The following is a 22265-nucleotide window of genomic DNA, read 5'->3' on the forward strand; positions in this document are numbered from 1 at the left end:
GACCATTTTGCCACAGGGTATATTTATACACAAACCACACTCACTCCTTCCAGGACAATTTTAGCAATTTTTTAATTTTCTGCCCTCATATTCTTTGTATCTCCTCATCACATGTCCATACCACTTTAGCCTACGTTCTTGTATTTTCTTAGATATCTCTCTTATTTCTGTTGTACCTTTGATTGTCTCATTTCTAATTCTGTCTTTTTTAATCTCTACATATCCATCTGAACTTTCTCATTCCTGCCCATCTGACATCTTTTTCTGTGCTCCCTTTACTGCCTAATGATGAGCTCCATAAACCATTGTCTTATTTTACCACCGTCCTAAAAACCTTACCTTTAACCTTTGCCTTAATTTGCTTCTTCCAATTGTCCCCCCCCACTCTGTACTCCATGGGCTATTTCTGCATCTATTTTTCCATCTTGAGCTACCACTAATCCTAGATATTCAGACTTAATCAACTCTTTTCAATAGCTCAACTGCAGGCTAACTTCTGAATCCTGATTATCATTAAACCTCATATATTCTGTCTTCTTCCTATTAATCTTCAATCCTGTATCTCCCAAAGCCTTTTCCCATTCTTCCAGCAGCTGCTTCACTATGCTTCCTCATGTCAAAAACATATTGTATTGATTTCTTTAGGAGGCAGGAGTAAAACTCTTTTGTGTCAGATGTAAGTCTTTGTAGCAAGTATAATATAAACATGGAATTCAATCCTAAGTGTCTTTAGAAAGTAGTTCATGGTAGACAGATGCTCACATCAGTCATATCTGTCATGTAGAAACATGTGAGTGAGACAGTCCCCTATAAGCTGATTAATCAGGCCTTTGTTATTTGTGAGATTGTGAGAGATAGTGCCAGGACTTTTGCATCATGCACTGTTTTCTTTATTCGGATCTCCTATTTCTACATAATTCTTGTGCAATTCAGTTGCCTATTTTGTGCATACTGTAATTTGTATGTTATCTTGTCTGCTTGTTATGGCACAAAAGACTTCAGGCTTGTGCAGAGCAGCACTTATTTTTTGTAATACAGCTTAAAGGAAAATGCACCATGCTGCTTCATTCATGCAGACCTTATTTGTGAAGCAGTCGCCTCAACCAGCCAAATCCAATCAACTTTCACTTTAGTCACCATCCCAGAATTCAGTTTCTACTATAATACACAGAGAATATTGGCACAAGGAGGAATAGCAGGTCTGTTTATACAACTTAGCACTGAGAAGTTACAGCGCTTTACATAACATAGTAAATGGGATGAAATTTAATTTTAAAATCACACATAATAAAAGAAAATAGCATGCTACAACTGCACACTTTTGTGGTGAGGGTTTAAAAATCAAGAGAGTGACAGATTTGTATAGTTCTAAAAAGGGCTGCACCTAAATGAGCCGAACAGAATCAAACTGGCCAAAATAATTACAGATCCCTGTCTTAATGCATTACACCTTTAACTAACTACAAATAACATTTACACTTATGGAAAAAAAAACCAATGCATTTACTGATTAATGTTTCTGTAACTCAGAAAAAAAGAAAAAAAAGAAAAAAAAAAAGAAATGGGGCTATAACTCTAGCCATGCCCATTGTTAGACTTTGTGGCATAATTGTCAAAAGCCAGAGCAAAACTGAGGCGCATTCATAATGTAGGGTGCAGAATCGATACCATGACAAATGAGAACTAAAACAATGTCAAAAATGTTATAATAGATACATAATGACATTTTGATACTTTTGACAGCTCTAACCTACAGTTTTTTAAGATTACAATGTAATATCACCAGCATTCAAACATTGAATATAGATAAGTAATCTTGTACAAGCCAGAAACACAGATAGGGAATGGTTCATTAGGTAGTACACTGATGGCACTAAATGGCAGCATCTGACTGAAGAATGGAATCAAGAGAAGGGAGGAAGACATAGAAACTAACCAAGGTTGAGAATAACTAAGAGGTTCAGGATGTGAAACCAAAAATCACAGTCAGGGTTACGTTGCAAAAACAAGTCAAACCTAGCTAAGGCATGTGAACTCACACAAAAGCACATACTGATGGAAAACCGGATGGAAAACATTTGTGAGCAGTAACCAGGTATAACGCAAAGAAACACTAACACTAGGGTTTTTTTCTAATTGTATTGTGAACGTTACCCGGACACAGACAGGCAGACATGTTGTTTTCCACCACCACACGTTTATTTACAGCTATTTACAATGTTCAAAAGTGCACACACAAACCTCCCAAAGTCCTGGCCACACAATGCCTTCTTCTTCGGGCCGCCTCCTACTCTCTCTCCTTCCTGACCTTGTCCTTCTTCCACCTGACTCCAGCTCTCGACTGTCGGGAGGCGGCCCCTTTTATCACACCCCGGATAGGTTCCAGCTGCTTCCCAGAATTCCTCCGCGGACACTTGTGGCGCAAGTGCCGGCTGCGCACCTGGAAGCCCTCCGGGTGTCCCCTGTCTTCTTCCCCACCAGCACTTCCGGGTGTGGCGGAAGTGCTGGGCTCCAGGATTCTTCAGGCACTGGGGCGCCGCCTGGCGGTGGCCACGGGCCCCTACAGTGTTGGGCTTCCAAGCCCCCTACCCGAGGCAACCAACAAAACCAAGGCGGTCGCCCCCTCGGGCGTCCCGGCTGGGCTCCACCCCCAGCCGCATGTGACAGTATCCACAAATTTGGACAAACCAGAATGTGCAGATCATGGACATTTTATATTGCCATGGTATTGGTGCCACACATCACACACTCCTGGCCATCATGTCATATCAGCCATCAAAATAACTGTCTCAATAAGGTGGCACCCATAATAAAAACAAGATCTCAGGGGAGGAGAACACAATTTAATTTTAAAAATATTAAAAACTAGCAAAATACCCGTGCTTCGCAGCGGCGAAGTACTGCCTTAAAATTTTTATTAAGAAGAAAATTAAACCTTTTTAAACTGATGGAAAATACACTCACCTAAAGGATTATTAGGAACACCATACTAATACGGTGTTTGACACCCTTTTGCCAGCATTCTTTAGAAATGTTGGCCCATATTGATAGGATAGCATCTTGCAGTTGATGGAGATTTGTGGGATGCACATCCAGGGCACGAAGCTCCCGTTCCACCACATCCCAAAGATGCTCTATTGGGTTGAGATCTGGTGCCTGTGGGGGCCATTTTAGTACAGTGAACTCATTGTCATGTTCAAGAAACCAATTTGAAATGATTCGAGCTTTGTGACATGGTGCATTATACTGCTGGAAGTAGCCATCAGAGGATGGGTACATGGTGGTCATGAAGGGATGGACATGGTCAGAAACAATGCTCAGGTAGCCCGTGGCATTTAAACGATGCCCAATTGGCACTAAGGGGCCTAAAGTGTGCCAAGAAAACATCCCCCACAACATTACACCGCCACCACCAGCCTGCACAGTGGAAACAAGGCATGATGGATCCATGTTCTCATTCTGTTTACGCCAAATTCTGACTCTACCATTTGAATGTCTCAACAGAAATCGAGAATCATCAGACCAGGCAACATTTTTCCAGTCTTCAACGGTCCAATTTTGGTGAGCTCGTGCAAATTGAAGCCTCTTTTTCCTATTTGTAGTGGAGATGAGTGGTACCCTGTGGGTTCTTCTGCTGTTGTAGCCCATCTGCCTCAAGGTTGTGCGTGTTGTGGCTTCACAAATGCTTTGCTGCATACCTCGGTTGTAACGAGTGGTTATTTCAGTCAAAGTTGCTCTTCTATCAGCTTGAATCAGTCGGCCCATTCTCCTCTGACCTCTAGCATCAACAAGGCATTTTCGCCCACAGGACTGCCGCATACTGGATGTTTTTCCCTTTTCACACCATTCTTTGTAAACCCTAGAAATGGTTGTGCGTGAAAATCCCAGTAACTGAGCAGATTGTGAAATACTCAGACCGGCCCGTCTGGCACCAACAACCATGCCACGCTCAAAATTGCTTAAATCACCTTTCTTTCCCATTCTGACATTCAGTTTGGAGTTCAGTGACCTCGGTACGGTTGGGATGATAAAGGAAATGGGTACCTGAACAATGTAAAGTAAGTCTAAAATACCTACACAATAACTATAATCGTGATAAATGAACAATAAAACAGCTGAGAAGCCGTGGATTAAATAAAAAGGCTGTAGTTATCAGTAGGGAGACGTGAATCCCGTGGCGAAGCAAGGAAGGGAATATAGAGACTGGAGCGATGGACGGCCTTATATAGGCAGGCAGCCAACAACGTGGGAGGTGTTGGGATGGAGGACCCAACACCGCCTCACACGGTGACCGAGCTGCAGGCTATGGATGTATATATGTACATAAGTAGGATTCAGTTAGCGTTGGGAACCCGTGTACCAAATTTCTTGAAGATGGGCCCATAAGTAACAAAGACCGTTGAAAAGTTCAATATGGCAGCCGACAGTGGCATCATACCACCGAAATAAGTACGTACATTGGTTTCGGTTAGCGCAGGGTAGCCACCTTCCAAATTTCATGAAGATGGGGCCATAAATAAGAAAGTTCAACATGGCGGACGTTGTTGATCGTTATGACCGTTACGCGTAGAATTTTGAAATGAAACCTGCTTAATTTTTGTAAGTAAGCTGTAAGGAATGAGCCTGCCAAATTTCAGCCTTCTACCTACACAGGAAGTTGGAGAATTAGTGACATTAAAAAGTTCAATATGGCGGCTGACAGTGGCGTCATAGCATCGAAATAAGTACGTACATCGGTTTCGGGAAGCTGCCTGCCAAATTTCGTGAAGATGGGGCCATAAATAAGAAAGTTCAACATGGCAGACGTTGTCGACCACTATCGACCGTTATGACCGTTACGTGTAGAATTTCGAAATGAAACCTGCTTAACTTTTGTAAGTAAGCTGTAAGGAATAAGCCTGCCTTCTACCTACACGGGAAGTTGGAGAATTAGTGATGAGTGAGTGAGTGAGTGAGTGAGTGAGTGAGTGAGTGAGTGAGTGAGTGAGTGAGTCAGTGAGGGCTTTGCCTTTTATTAGTATAGATTAACCTAATCAAAAAATAAATGTAACTTCTATATTTCTTGTTCTCCAAAACTCCCAAAACATTTTCAAATACAATATGTGTTTCAGATATTTGTTCAGACCAGTGATTAGTTTAAACAAGCTAAAAACAAACACCAGACCATGACAGTTATGAGTTATGCTTCCTTTTCTAGCTTATAATATTTTTGACTTTCATTTTGAACTTTGATTTTTTTTTTGTAAGTCTTCCCAATATTGACTACACTGACTGTGTATGGCAACAGTTGCTTTTAATAATAGAATTGGAAGACAAAGTGAAGCCAGGGAAAGCAAGGTAAAATAATAATCAGGTGGACAAGAATCTAATAAACTAAGCACAAAATGCAAGAAAAAATATCATAGTGAAAGATGAAAACAAAAAAAAAAAAGACAGAATTATGCACGCAAGTGCGCTAAAGTGAGAGATGTAACTCGTAGTCGGGGACAGAACAGAAGTTGAAAATAAAGAACCTTTGAAACAATGAAACAAACAGAATGTTAGGTCTTTTTAGTGAATCCAACCTTAGACAGCCAGGTAGTCAAAGGGGCTAACCAGTATATCCCTTGACCTGTGATGTCATGCCATCCTTGACCCTGATGTCACCCCTAACAATCATATAAGAAACATCATCACTAAAGTCCCAAAATGGAGGTACCTATAGAAAAAACAAAAAGGTGCTACTGCGAAATAATGCAAAAAATAAGTAATATAAGAGAAGATAACATGACCATGACTCCTAGGCGTCAAAAAATACACAAAAACAATATATACATTTTTAAGAGACCTAGGAGTAAGGCCCTTAAACTGCAATTGCTTTGTCTTGCATATGACGTTAATCTGCATCCAGCCCTGCAAACAGGTTCTCCAACAGGGAAAACCTGGGGGTTGGTGGCAGGAATTGGCACTCCACGCACTGTAAAAAACCTCACACCATTCCAGTGTGGTTCTGAGGTGTCACCCGCTGCACTCCGGTCTCAATCCAGGTGGTTCGTTGTGTGGTGGTAAGGCAATGTACTATCAGCACATGCTCCCAATGTCTCTCTCTCTCTCTCTCTCAGAAACCATTAACAAAAATTAAAAATGAGTGTCAAATCATGATATGATCCTAACTTGTTTTCTGACAGCTTTCTCATTTTGCCTCATAAAATAATACTCAGGTCATCCTCTAAAAAAATAATCAGTTATTTTTCCTTTGAGACTGACCACCTATTTTCAGCAGAAAATGAGAAAAATGCACAATTAATATCAATGCATAAATATATGTGTTGGGTGGGTAAATTGTTTGGGTCTGTATTTTCTATGAAAGGCACTGTACAAATAAGAGTTTTTCTTCTTAGGCTCTGTAGTGAACTAAATGAGTCTAAAAAATGAATGAATGGAAGGACAGGTGACCATGCGACCATGCCATATGTCAGTCATCAGGGGAAGCTGCTTAAAAGACTAATGCATTCCACACTGGATAAGGAAAGCAGGCCAATTAATCCCTGCTTGTTATTATATATTTAAAAATAAATAAAACAAGTCCAAAATTATTTTTTGGATCACATAAAAAGGAACTTCTTTTACTGTATGGGGAAAATAATGAAATGTAGCCAAATAGAAAAGTGAATACAGACCATAGTCATAGTGACATCCTCTACTAAAGGACATAGAATGATCCTTTATGATATGAATATAATCAACCCAGGGAGCTAATTTACAAGATTTGTAGGTCACTCTGTGCTGCACTGAGTACCTCAGGGGTTAATTACTCATGCAAGAGACCCTACTTTTTATGGTATGTTAAACTAACACAAGAGGTACACCTTCAAAGCCAGTATTGTGCACACATCCATGTCCTTCTGTCCCACACACTTTAAGTGAGATCAAAGATTAAAAACCAGCAGTGATGATATATTCAGCATATTTCTATTACATCCTAAATACAAAGTAAATTTGCATCTCAAATTATGCCTCTGGATCCCAGCTGGCATGTGTCCTATGATTTATCCCCTTGCCATTTCTTTTTTTTTTTGTAACTTTGTTTTTGGCACATATTTTGCTCCATAAGAGCTGATTTATATGTTAATTGCCATTTTGAAGCTGCATCTGTAAAGCTTTTTTTTTCTCTCAATGATGGTGTCTATTCTTCATCGCTCTCTTGGTTATCCCACTCCAAATCTAGATTTTCCACCAAATTAGGTTTTTATTACTGTTGACAACTTTCAAGATGATGTATGTGATGACCAGAAGAAGCTCATTTGTACATTTTATACAACAGCCTCCTTTCTATTGAAAGGGTTGCTCTCTTTTCTCTTCTGACTTTAGCCAGACAGAGCCTGCTTCATTAATCAGTGTCTGAAGCCATTTGGCATCTAGTGCTGCCCCAGGCCGTTTTTCAATATTTTTTTCACCATTCAAACATATTTGTACAATTGAATGTTAAGCATCTTAGAGAATGTATTTCTGTGACTTATAAAATCAATATACGTCTTGCATTCTAATAAGGCTACAAACAAGAGTTTACAGAAAACTGTATATTGTAATTTACTGCTTAATGAATGTTAATTAATTAATTAATTTAACAGCTTAACACTTATAAACCATATTCTGTGAAGCAAGCTGATATTTTGATGTGCTCCATACAGTATATATCATGTGCTTAAATGGGCTGCTGGTTTAATTTTTAGGTATGTTTGCATGTAATTTGAGAAACCCGTATTGTGATAGCCACTTCTGTCTATCCATCTGTTTGTCTTCATGAAACAACTCTGCTCCCTGTGGACCAATTTTGTTGAAATTAAGCACACTTATTTTTCAAAGATTTTTGTCAAGACAGTTCAATTTTCATTGAGATATATCAAACAGAACAGAAAAGGACTGGCGATTCTCTGAAGTCGTCTATATTAGAACAGAAACATTCTGTGCGACTTCAACTACAAATATGTTTACTATTTTGCTTTTACCTTGACAGTAGCTGCTTAAACTTGTCTATTTTGTATATTTTCCTATTTTTCTCATCCGACAGCCACTCCAATGCAAAAAGCAAGAGAGTCAGCCATTGTGGAGATTGTGTTCTCAAGATGCTCCTACAGCAGCTATAGTGTTGCTACGTCTGCAGTTTTCAAACCAAATTGGGCTATTTTTGAGCAGTATCCACGAAAAAAGTGAGCTTTCATGGATTGTGGATTTTTGGACTTCATTTGTAAATACAATGCGTTATTTTGGGCTGTTTTTCAAACCCTCTCCTCTGCTATATTAGCATGTTTTTCACTCATCTGAGACTCCCTCCCCTGGGGCCTCATGTATAACGCCGTGCGTAGAACTCGCACTATAACATGGCGTAAGCACAAAAGCCGAAATGTGCTTACGCCCAGAAAATTCCAGATGCAGGAATCTGTGCGTACTCCAACTTCCACGTTCTTCCGCTACATAAATCCCGATCAGCATGAAAACTAACGCTCGTGCACGCGCATTATGTAACGCCCCAAATCCTCCCAGAATTACGCCTATTTGAATATGCAAATCAATATAAATCGCCCTTAAGCGCAGCCTTCTGTGAAAAGACAATGGGAAAAGCACGGGGGAAAATATAAGAATTTTAGCGAATACCAAGTGGAGGCAAAGGAAAAACATACTATTTGTTCAAATAAACTGTGGTATAATCAACAAAATGAAGTTGATCGAGTGACATAGCGTGTTGGAGAAACTTGAAAGCTCACGTTCACAAAATCGCACAGTGCCGGAAATAAAAAGAAGTCACATATCAAAGTTGCCGTGAAAAGAAGAGTTGTAGCCCACTGTCTGAGTGTCATATGAAAGTTTATTAGGGTACAGAGAAAAAAGGCACACGGTGGGGAAAAAGCACGAAATGTCAACTTCAATCTCGACATTTCCACTTTAATCACGTAGTTTATTTTGTCATTTAGTAGAACATTACAGTATAAACTTCATCTTAAAACCATTTAATCAACCAGCTCCTCAAATCACATCGTAATTAAAGTAGCACGTTAAATGCTTTGTTTTGTATTTGATCTTCTACTCGTATGTGATCTATGTGTGTGAATCACTACTTGCTTCTTAAACTGGCTCTCTTCCTCCAACTGGACACAGAATCCATTACATTCGTGATATTACAGCTCTCTGAATAACTAAAATACTGAGATGTATACGTGATATCATTTTCATGATGATAGGAGCTAAAGCACATTATTAAACGTGTTTCATGAGCCTCGTGCTCATGACAAGCATTTATCTTTTGTCGAAATTTGTCGCTGTGTTGTGTTGTTATTTTCTCTTTCTGTTTTATATTCAATATATATTGGCGTGGCCGCCCCAAGAGTCCTTGCTTTTCTTTCCCCAAGTAACCGATCGCCATACAATCAGCTCTGTAATAGACGTTAAGCCATCTGTAAGCTTAGCGCCGATTCTTCAAAACGTTTAAAGAACATTGAAATATCTTCGTAGTACATGTTTAATTATTCTATTCTTAAAGACACTCCCAGTGAAGAATATAGATTATTTAAATGAAGTTAAAGTTTTATCTGTATAATTTAACAAACATATTTTGCTGCATTTCACCTTAAAAATGATATTGTCATCATATGTAAATACGCGCTTTATAAAGTGGCTCAGGTTGTGCAATATTATAACTGTAGTGCAAGTTTACAGTGAGGTGATTGTACTTATAAGTCCTAACAGTTCTACAAGGAGCAATTGATTGAGTGCATTTAAAGTTCTTGGGATGAAACTGTTTCTGAACCGCGAGGTCTGTACAGGAAAGGCTTTAAAACATTTTGCAGTGGCTGAGACAGCGTGTCCTTAAAGCTGTATACCTATAATTCTCTTTCCGATCAGCTGCTGCTGTGATTCACACTCAGATACAGTGATATAAATACTCCGAGTCGTGCAGTGAGAGTAATATGGAAAAAGATGATCCGCTGTGGGAACTCCTAACGGGAGGAGCTGAAAGAAGAAGAAGAAGAAGAAGAAGAAGGAGAAGTGAGAGCAGTTATGGTATTTGGAATACTATGGCTGTTCCCTGGACCATTATATTGTTACGAGTTAATTACAATCAGATGCATTACACTAATAAACAATATGCGGTTAGTTTCTGTGTATTTATAAAGCCGCGTCAGGAAAATAAAGAGTAATCACACAAGAACAGTAGCACTGCTTTGACGCTGGGTCCCGCCAGTTTTAAAACCGAGCGGAGAACTCGCGTACGACAAGGCATGAGGTACCGTGGAAAAGTGTGTGGCTTTACGCCAAGTGTAGGTTTTATACATCGCGATTTGAACGTGGAAAAGTTCTTATGCAACATTTCTGTGCGTACGCACCGTTTATACATAAGGCCCCTGCTCTTTGGACCTTCATACGTACTTTATCACTCTCAAATCTCCAAGGTGGACCCTGCCCACCACTTTTCAGTGTGCCACTTTGTATATATCAGGTATTGGGCTATTTCCTTGTGCTGCTATGCGTTCTTTGAGCTGTCCTTGGGGTGGACATTTTTTCAACCCTTACCCTGATCAGCATCTTCTCCTGCTGCTTTAGGTAAGTTAACCATAAAAGTACACACAAGAAATGTTGCCAATGACTGGAAGAGGAAAGCAACTATGTAAGACTGAATTGATTAACTAATATTACATGCACATTATTATTGTAAAGAAGCAATGTTATCAACCTGCAGGTAGTGAAGTAATATAAACAATAAGATGGGTTTAGAAAGGGAACCGTAGTTGAAATGCAATAAGAAGATTGGACCCACTGGGTATGCAGTGAGGACTGTGGTGTTGTTTAGAAAGAGGCTGATTGAACACCAATGACAGGGCAGGATTAAAGTTTTGCGTGTACTGAGTTACTTAGACGTATATCATACAACAGAGTGAGATGGTGTTACAGTTTATCTGGACCTGAATGGCTGTTTTTGCTTTTGGTATCTTAAGAGCGGACATCTTTAGTATTCCCATTATAGAATAACCCATGTCCTTTCCAAGTTTGTGCTAATTTATAAAATCTTAATTAACTACTATGCTTTAACTAATATTAATAGCTAGATTTAGAACTCATTTTTTCTTTTGGTAATTATTGCATACTACTCTATTTAGTATACTTTAAAAAATGTTATGTTTAAGAAGATTTAACATTAGTCACAGACCCTTAACACCTTGAATTGGTATCTGCTGTGCTTCAAATCATTTGAGCCAACACAAATCTATTGGTGCACCTTTTTCAAGTACATTGTAAAGTACTGTATGGATGTGGTGAGAGAGGACATGCAGGTGATGGGTGTAACAGAACAAGATGCAGAGGACAGAAAGATATGGAAGAAGATGATCCACTGTGGCAACCCCTAACGGGAGCAGCCGAAACAAGAAGATTGTGAAGTACTGTTAAAAACATATTAAATGTATAAAAATAGTCTACATGTACTGTAATTTCTTTCTGTTATCTCTGTGATTTTTGAATATGACTCACTGTTACAAATATATAATAAATATGATAAACCAAAATGGGATAACTTTTATTCTTCTATGAAGTAACTAAAACATGTGAAATACTCCAACTTTCATATTGCCGAATGCATCTGAATGTTACACCATGCATACACGGTGTAACTTGTTATGTCTGTAACCTCACCCAAAAAGGCACAGAGTTAGAAGTACAGTACCATCAGACTTCAAATGTGTTGACAGGGCAGCCTGGTGTATCTATGGCCTGGATATAAAACAACCTGGTTTTAGTTGTTATGTACGGACAGTGACAATGTAATAGCTACTGTAACTGGAATTGTAGCTGCAGTACAGATGTACTTATAAAAACCCAGTCTTGACAATCTCAGTGTACATATCTTTTAAAAGTGACAGCAAAGAGCAGAAGACAGGCAAACCACTCCTTGTTTAGGTTTATTTATTTTAGTCAACTGAAATGTTACATCACAAATGTTGTCTATCTCAAGCAAAAGTCTTCTGAAATCTGGTGTGAAAAGTCATGAACTAGTCAAAGGTTTGTTGTTAACAGTGTGAGGCGAGGTGAGGTGGTGTTTCTAAAAATGCTGTGACAAAGCTACACCATTGCTGCTGTTTGTTCGAAGCACTCAGGCTAAACTGATGCCAATTTTAACAAGATTTTAATTATTGCTCACTCACACAGAAAAGGGAAGATGACAGGTAGAAGTCAAGGAGTTAAACAAACTAGCAAATTAATACATAATGGATAATACTGAAGCTAATTTATTAAATGCAGCATGATAAAAGATGGACAAAGAGTGAATTTAATTACTAGTAATCTGATATGCTCATGACTTAATTAACAGAGATGTCTTAAAATTAATAAAATTATACCATCCTAATACATAATAATTATATATAATATTGTATGATAATATATAATACCAGTAACGGGAGACTGCACAATAACGTGCAGTGGATACATTTGACTTGAGCATTCATAGTTTTCATACTCTTTCTCTGTACATTTAGCATTCATTTGCTCAGAGGTTAATGCGCTTGCTGCTTTGTGAGCGGCTCGTTTTCTCCACTTTAGCAGCCTGCTTCTTCTCTTCTTCTGTCACCATCTTTTAGCTTTAAAACTGATTAAGTCAGTTTTTGTGTTGCAATTACTTAGTACGTTTTTCTTAATTTTTCACTTAAGCTGGCACTTTAAGTGTTTAATCTGAGAATGATTTAGCAGTACACATGCGCCGCTAGGCTGGCATGCTGCCGAAAGTTGATTCTACAATAAAATAAAATAATAATAAAAAGAGTAATACAAATCTTTACCCCAAAATCGGACAGTAGAGGTCTTGTAGTACATGTGTACCAAATTTCAGGTCAATAGGTCAAATGGTTTGCGAGCTACAGGTAATTTAAAATCTTGGACAGATAAACGAACAGCCACGGTAGCGTATTTTATAATTTATCATCATCAATTTATCATATAATTTTATAATTAATCATTTAGATGATGCATGGTTGGGTGAGACAGATAATTAAACACTAATAAAATGATGGTTGGATACTATAAAAATTATTTGAATAATGAAGGTTCAAATGTCGTGATAATAAAAGGTTATGGGCAGAAAAATAATTATTAAAAATTACCAATTTAAAAGTGTGGTCACAGAGCAGGCAATGTTTGCTTACCTAACATCTAAATGATGTATAACCAAAACACAAACTTTAAACAAAATTTATAGCCAGGAATCTTTTCTGAAAGTTGTAACCAGTGTAGTGTATGGCCGGCCGTTCATCCCGGCCAATACCCCTAAGCTGCCAGGTGGAGCCCTCCCTGCAGTATGGAGGTGCCCCGAAGACCAGCAGGGCATCATGGACATTGGAGTCTTTATGCACAGCCCTGCTGGATACCGTGGGGGCCACTAGATGAAGCTGCAGGGAAGAACAACGTTTATTTGCCTTACGCCCCAGAAGTACGTCCGAGTCACATGGACAAGGGGAATGACGTGCTTCCGGGGTGAAGAAGAAGACTTTTTATCTGACCCGGAATTGATAAGTAATCATATGGACTGGGGATTGGGAACACTTCCGGGTCAAGGAATATAAAAGGACTCTGGGAACTCCAGACGACGAGCTGAGCTGGGTGGAAGGATGGCAACGCGTCTGGGAGTGGAGGATTGTTTATTAATGATTTGTATTGTGATTTAATGAGTATTGTGGAGAGGAGGGTGCTTTGTGCACTGTGCAATTTGAATAAACCCTTTTATCTGGTGTCTGGCGCATTGGACAAGGGTTCAAGTGACCGACAGCGCCCCCTATCTGTCACACCAGAAACCTATAAGAAAAAGCTTTGCTTGGAAGGGCCTTTCAACCTCCCCTAAAACTTGGAGCTAAAGTTCAGATACCTTCTTGTAGGTGTCACCATATTTTACAGTATAAACTTGATGACATCACATGTCAAGAGACATCTGTGTCATGTGACTAGCAACGGGTGCTGTTGCTATAAAAAACATGGCAAAGCCTATAAAACAAAACCGCTAAGCAAAAACATCAGAAATCTAAAGTTAAAAATAATAATAACAATAAAAATGACACAAAATCAATCAAGACACTGACTAACAAGATCCTTATAGCTACTGGATAGGGACAAAATTACATAAATAAATAGTGTTTTATAGATGTCACGGTTTCATCCATGCCTCTAATGTCTGTTCCTTTTATTCACTCTTTTGAGTTGAGAAGCTTCAGTTGCTTGATGAGACATTAGTTTGTCTCTTTTTCTTGGATTCTGGAATTTAGGATTTATATTTTATCTTTGTAAATGCTCTTTTTTCTGATTCCTTTGTTTTTTTTTTGACTTATGCTCTGTTTTTGGATTTGATTACTGGCTTGGGGATTTGATTCTGGTAATCTTTTGGCTTGCCTCTTGTTGGCAATCCTTTTTTGACATTCTTGTTCTTGCTATGTTTTTTGCAATAAACTCTTTGATTATTAGATTAAGAAACACTATTTTGTTATTTGCCAGCACAGGTGTTATACAATTCCTTACTCCCTTTCGCTTTTATATTCTTGGTTCCTTGGACCTATGCAGGCCACAATGCCTGCTTATCACGTTTGAGGTCATTCCTACTTTGTTTTTAATTTCATATAAGCTTTGAGTACAACATTTTGGGTTGAAGGTTTTTTTGAGTTTCGTGTAAAACAAGTCAAGTCAAGTTGGGGAGTATGCACTGGTACAGTGCGTTACCGCACCCACTACATGGCAAAACAACTCTGTATCCCGGTTGACAACCCCCCAGGCAGACATGTGGTCCAGTCCTACCCTCCAGAAATGACCCTCTATCTACCACAGCTAGGTGTTACGTGGGCGACCCCTTGGCCTGGTCCAGCCACTCGGGTCCCCAACAATGAGGATCTTACGAGCCGGATCACCTTCTGGGAAACGCGCCACATGGCCATAGTGCTTTAACTGATGCTCCCTCACAATGCAGGTAATGTGCCTCATTCAGGACTCCATGAGTAACAGCTCATTCGACACAAAGTCAAATCAACAATACCCAAGGATTTTCTGGAGAGACACAGTACCAAAGGAGTCCAGTCTTCGTCTCAGGTCACTAAATATCGTCCATGTCTCACAACCATATAGCAGGACAGGAAGCACCAGGACTCTAAAGACCTGGACCTTCGTCCTTTTGCATAGATATTGGGAGTGCCACACACCCCTTTCCAGCAACCTCATGACCCCCCCATGCTCTCCCAATCCGTCTACTGACTTCACAGGAAGAGTCAACAGAGACATGAATGTCACTGCCAAGGTAAGTAAACCTCTCAACAAGGTCAACACTCTCTCTGCAAACAGACACACTGCTGATGGCTGTGTCCAAGAGGTCATTAAAGGCATGGATCTTGGTTTTTATCCAGGACACTTGCAAGCCCAGACACTCAGACTCCTCACTCAGTCTCTCGAGCACCCCGATCAGAGCCTCCATTGACTCTGCGAAGATCACAGCATCGTCAGCAAAGTCAAGATCTGTGAATCTTTCTTCACCAACAGATGCCCCACAGCCGCTGGATCCCACGACCTTGCCCAACACCAAGTCCATACAGCATTGAACAGAGTAGGAGCAAGAACACACCCCTGACGAACCCCAGAATCAACTGGGAAAAATGCAGAGGTCGCACTCACAGTACCAGTGTACAGGCCAGCCATGATATCCAGCAACCTCAAGTGTATCCCGCAAACCCTTAGGAGGTTCCACAGGGCAGCTCGATCAACTGAGTCGAACGCTTTGCTAAAATCAACAAAGGCTGCAAAGAAACTCTGCCAATATTCACGTTTGCGATCCATGAGAACCCTCAGTGCCAGGATGCGGTCGATGATAGACTTCTTAGGTGTAAAACCAGACTGTTCCGGTCGCTGGTAGGTGAGCAAGTGATCACGGATTCTATTGAGGACGACCCTAGCAAGGACCTTACCCGGCACCGAGAGCAGTGTTATCCCCCTGTAGTTGTTGCAATCCAGATAGGGACGTCAAGTCCTGTTTTCCAGTCAGTTGGGATGATGCCAGTCCCAAATTGGTATAAAATCAATGTCACATAATGCAACATTTAGTCATGGGGTTTGACAGATTTTCTGACTGCTGTCACTGATCTCAGTTTACATGGCTGAAAATTACTGGGCATGCCAACCTTCCAGCCAGTTGTGCGTGCCTCTTTTTTTGACAGCACTCTGCCCAACCAATCTCAGGCTATAGGAATGAGTTAACAAGTATGGTGAGTTCAGCCACAGTCTTTGACCTGTTATCATTTTTCCAATTTGTTGTGGTATGTAAAACACAAGCCATTGTACTGATCCAAAACAACCACTTTCCGAATTCTTCATCATTGTATTATGGCCATTGTAGTTCAGGATAAACATTCATTGGCTGTCAGCTCTCATGCGCACACAGTAGGGATTTGATAGTTTAAAGTAAAAGGAATCAGGAGATAAAAAAGTCATTGAGAAAAGGGTTAAAAGTTCATCATTAAAACTCTATTAATTAAGACATCTAAACTGAAATGTTAAACTAAACTGGAATCTGCATAGCAATAGCAAAGATCAAGAGTCGGAACACTATATCATGTAGACGTTTTAGATTGAATCCCTAATCTTGGACAACAAAAAAGTGCATGGAAATGAAGGATGATGACTTTTATAATGTCTCACTGGTCATGTCACACATCATATACTCCTAGTCATCTCTGCATAGCAACTGCAAACAACAAAATCTTGGGAAATAGCAGTATCCATATAGATAAAAATGACACCACAGAAAAACAAAAATAATTTAGACTTCTTTTAAAGAAAACTGAAATTAAAAGTGAAGAATTATATGCAGGCAACATGAGTCTATGGAGCCATTCCATATGTTGTCAACAGTACAGGCCAGTGGTGGCAGTGTGATGGTGGGGAGAATGTTTTCCTGGTTCACATTGGGACCTGTAATACCCACTGAGGACAGACTGAATGGCAAAGTATAGCTGGACATCTTTGCTGACCAGGTTCATCTGTTAATGGCTACAGTTTATCTATTCTCTAAATGCTCCTTCCAGCATTATAATGTGCCATGCTGCAAGACACATATTGTCACTAAATGGTTCACTAATGATAAGAAAGAAATTGACTGCAATTTTTTATTGCTTCAAAGGCATGTTCTATGAAGGGAAAGAGCTGTTCACAGCAAGACCATGAGACCATCCAATCTACAGCAGCTATGCAGCACAATCATTCCCGCATGGTACAACATTCCTGAATATGCATCTAGCATCTTATAAAATTCATGCCCAGATGAATTCATGATGCTTTAAAGACCTGAGACGACACAATGCACTAATAGACACGAGTACTTAATAAACTGGCAACTAGTGTGTATACGTGTGTGTGTGAGTTGCATCAGTTAAAGCCACTTAGATGTTTTCACAAATCATTAAATTGAGTAATATTTAGAAACACAATAAACCAACAAACTGCTCAATAAATCACAAATTACCAAAACAAGCAACGAACAGCACTGCCATGCTTCACTCTGAAGTGCTCACTAAATGTATTCAGATGAATCATTATTTGAATATCCCAACCTTTCACATCTCTACATTGTCCATCTGAAAACTGCTGAGAAATTTCTGTCAGAAAGAAATCCTCATTTTCAAAGTCATAAATGTTTTTTCAGGTTTTAATATCATAACTGTGCCCTAGATTTTATGAATGAGAGAAAAAGAGGGTGGGAGAGAATGTAATTTATGGATTTTATACTAAAGTTCATATCACCCTAGGGAGGAAATTATAATATTAGTAAGTGCCTGATGTTTATTAAGAGGTGCGCAAAGCTCAGTATGATGGAGTTTATTCCTCAGATGCAGCCAGTGTTAACCTATCTAGCTTGTATGTGATGTTCATTAGCTCTGCAAATGATTTATGTGCTCTGCTGTTTCCAGAAATAGCTTATCACGTGGCTGCCTGGGAATTAGACTTGCAGTAATAAGGTAGCTGGTTTGTGTGTACAGCAGTGGCACATGTTTGAGGAGTGCTATTTCTCCTTCTGCCCACTAACAATGAAAGGGACAGAAGTAACCAAAGACACTGGGAGCTTTGAAATCCCAAATAGCAAGGACAGCTACTGGACTTTGACCTGCTGAGATCTTCTTCGGGTCACAAAATGCTGTCTGTAAAATCCCATGTGAGGTATTTGTGCAGCTTATCGTGCATTAGTAGTGGCTTATGTCTGCATGTAAAAACATGGGTCCATAGATTTTATTTTCCACATAAAGGGACAAAACTCAGGCATTAGGTTAGACAGTGATAGGAGGGCAAGCCCATCATAAAGGGGTGCTACAGGCCTGAAAAGGAAGATACACAGTAACTGGCCACAAGTCTATACTTGGTGCCCCACAGAAATGTTCAGAACCCACAGCCTGGGTCAAAATGAAAAAGAATCCATAAGAATGCCATAAATGAGAGCTATGAGGCTGTCATGCCACACACATTCCATGTGGGTATATTACACGGTAAAGAAGGGCAGCTCCTGTTTTTGTGCTGAACAAGGGAATCAAAAGGTGCAGTTTAGCAGTGTAGTCAGTAATTCAGTCACTAAGGAATTGGAAAGTATTGGGCATCTAGAAAGTCTGTGCCTTGTGTTTATAGATGCAGGACATCTTCACAGTTACCAGATCAATGTACTGCATCCACACTGAGCATGAAAATTCACTGTACTCTATACATGTGCCAATGCAAGAACTACTGCTAAAGTTTTGTTCTTATGATAAGTTGTACCATACCAACAGAATAGCAGAGGTTTCATCCTTCTTAGGGAACTGGTCACCTTATATATTAACAAACCTATAAAGAAAAGGATGAATGTTGTTATTATGCAGTTGTCACATGTTGTGGGACAGGTGAAATAAAATGGTGAAGTTCAAAGGAGGCCCCTGCTCAAACACTGTTAATGTCTCCTTAGCCTTATGTGATTTTCTTTTGTCCTTTGATGATTTTTTACTCATACGCTTATTTTTATAATTTCAGCTTGTGTCTAGTGCTCTTCGGCCTGCCTGTTGCCTGAATGACGTATTTTGGATTTTATTCTTTAGGAGATGCTGATCTTCTCTCAGCTTGTCTGTATTTCACACTTTGCCTGTTTTTGATGATTCATTTTGTTATTTGAACCTCTCATTGACAATGGCTGCAATTAACCATCATGTCATACAGTACTAGCATTTAAATCAGGTTGCTTGGATGTAAATTCACTGTGGGATCAAGCAGTTGGAAACACTTTATATGGGAATATGTTGCAGTATGGCATATTAGCTTTCCTATCAGAAGGGCCAGGACTGGAAGTTTGTGCTGCAAACACTGTGGGTGCATCTGGATTGAGTACGCCTGACACCATTTAACTGAATATGTAGGTCAGGAGCAGCAGCATAGAAAGATGATTATAGTTAGGGCTATCACCGACAGAAATAAATCATTATGGCACCCCAATTCAGGTTTTGCACAATAACAGTTGTCAAATGCAGGTGAGGAATGGCAAGATTTTTAGCCAAAATGGGTGTGACTGCCAGCAATTAACTATTCTGTCTGAAGGCTGGTAATCAAAACCAGAAACAAGTCAAAACTAAGATAAAACCTAAGTCTAATCTAATCAAAAAGCAAAGTCAGAGCAAAAACCAAAAGTTCAGAAACCAGAAATTCAAGAGAGAAATTCACACAACGTTCATTTGAGTTTTTATTCAAATCTTGGAATTGTTGCGCCAGTGTATAAGGGGTCATCCTGATGGTGCAAGATGCAGAGCAGTCTGAAACCATGTTCCCTGGCATCTGAGAGCAGCTGGTAATGGGACTCATGACATGTTGGTGCTCATATGCAACCTAAAATAACATTGCAGCACCATGAAATAAGTAATCAATAGGATCGGGAAAAAATTATAATGCAGAAGTAACTGCACTGTTCCAGAAGTAAAGAAACTCATATTCCCATGTAGTCTTTGGCTTGGAAAAATGTCTTCTAGGTGAAATACATTTTTAAAGTGAACATCTCATAACAATCAACAAAAATAAATATGAGAGGCATTTTCCCTTACAATGCTTTACACAAAAATGAGTCACATCGTCATATGTGGCAATAATCTAAAACATTTTTAGCAGTGGCAATGCCCAACTTCATGAAGGGATGATACAAATATTCAAGCACAGCAGAAATAAGACAGCAAAGGAAATGGATGTAGCAGGTTTGTATCCATTCCCAACAACTCTAATGCTGCCATCACTTTTCATAATGATGGTACACCCTTACTTTATCACTTAAAATTGTGTTCTGAAGTAAGACATTTTATTATAAATTTTCCAAATAAATTGTGACTGCTCTTGTGGTTTACATTGAAAGCAGGGAAAGCCTTACAACTTACCAACTAGGTCCACTGCGAAGCGACAAAGGTTTTCAGTTCTGAAAAACATGTCTTCAGTGTCCCCAATATAACAAAAGGAAACTGAGAGAAATATACTTTGTCACAGATTCTTGGCACTGTTTTTCCTCAGGTAAAGATATATTCTTGATCATGTAGGTTGGTGGAGTGTTCATGAAAATCAATAAGTAAAAAGCACAAAACATAGCATGTATCTAAAGCTGTTTAGCTGCACATTCCCATTCTACAAAAATGCCAGAAAATGAGCATATCCGGGATACAAAAATTTTAATTGAAAAAACGTTTCCATTGATCCACTTATGTAATCAGGATTTCTTGAAGTCAGGGTTGGTGCCAGAAAAATTAATAAGGTGGCATTTGGTTTTCACTGAAGATGGTTGTGTGATGTATAATTGCATTACAAATAAAAACTACATTTTTGATTTCATTCACAACAGATATACCTGAGAATGCACAAGCAACAGCCTAGAGTAAAAAGAGCCCCTCCATCCAGTGTCACTGCAGGGCAGACATGACATGGGTACGCTGTTTTACAATACGTGTGCAATCTCAAGACAGGGCTCAATACACAGCAACATTCTTGGTTGGATGTGTTTGGTAGGTTTGTTTTCACATGTGCCTCAATACCATGTAGACCACATTTTAAACAATATAAGTGTGTTTTTTTTAAAAATGAAGTAGAAACTGTACATATTCATGCACAACTGCGACTGTGAAAAAAAAACTTTGACTTGAAAAATATCAAACTTACTTTACATTGGACCATCTGAAGTCTGTGCTGCAGGATGGTCCTGGAATTTTGAAGAGTTACTAAGCATACAAAACTGTGGACAAAAGCACAAGAGGAGAAGAACAAATGTAGACTAAACAGGGATATGTGGATTAGCCATTCCCGGAACTAATAGGAGACTCTTACTGTTGTAACAAAGGCGCTATATAGGCTCTGACCCGACAAAGACTGACACTGGAGGCATGCATAAAAGCAAATAAGCTTTTATTTTTCTTCACTTGTGGGGCACGTCTTCCCGATGTTCCACAGGCAATACACTGTCCCAAAATCCCAAACCAAAACAAAAGGCTCTCAGAGTGGTGGCAGCTGACTCCTTTTATAGCTCACCTGGAAGTGCCTCAAGTGCTTGACCACCTGCCTCCAACTGCACCTCCAGGTGTGGCTGAACTATGGCCAAGATGGGCCTGGGAACCCTTGCAGTGCCCACTGGTGGCCACCCCGGATCCCAACAGGGCTGTGGAGAACTCCATCTCCCATGGAGCCCTGCGGGTATCTGAGGCACCACAGTCACCCAGGGGGGTTGCCACCAAGTGGTCCAGGGGAGGTACTGCGCAGCCCATGCTTGCTCCCCTGGAACATATAGAGAAGGTGCGCCCCAGCCCAGCATGAGCTCCGGCCATCTGTCACACTGTATATACACCAGGAGAATCTTCAGTTTTGAGTATTCATTGTTTACCATCCAAGTGTGCATTTCAACTTCTGTGTTCAATTTTTATTTTTTTTTGACTGGGTATATATTTGTTATACAGATACTGAATATAAAGACTATTAGATTTGTGGCTATTTTCTCTGTTTTGCTAACAGCCCGGATCTTATTGAGGATTACAAATGATATTGAACTGCAAAAAGGAAATGAAAAGGGATTAGGATGCATGACATTGTACAAGTCTGCTGGGACGTGACCAGCTTTGTCTTTCAGTTGTAAGGTTGTATAATCATTGGATTGTTTGTGTGTCAAGGGCTTTTTCAGCTAACTCTGTAGTTTACACAGACACTTTAGTGTACAAGCAACGGAGGAGAGATTTCTACCAAGAGATGTT

The 22265-nt window shown here is 39.6% G+C and overlaps 1 protein-coding gene across 5 annotated transcripts in view; it reads right to left on the bottom strand.

The window, feature by feature from the left end:
• The window catches only part of plch2a (phospholipase C, eta 2a), a 537474-nt gene that overhangs the window by 305088 nt on the left and 210121 nt on the right, over positions 1-22265 (bottom strand). The window lies entirely within an intron of this gene.

This window comes from Polypterus senegalus, chromosome 6 (assembly GCF_016835505.1).
Source record: "Polypterus senegalus isolate Bchr_013 chromosome 6, ASM1683550v1, whole genome shotgun sequence".
Classification (NCBI taxonomy): Eukaryota; Metazoa; Chordata; class Cladistia; order Polypteriformes; family Polypteridae; genus Polypterus; species Polypterus senegalus.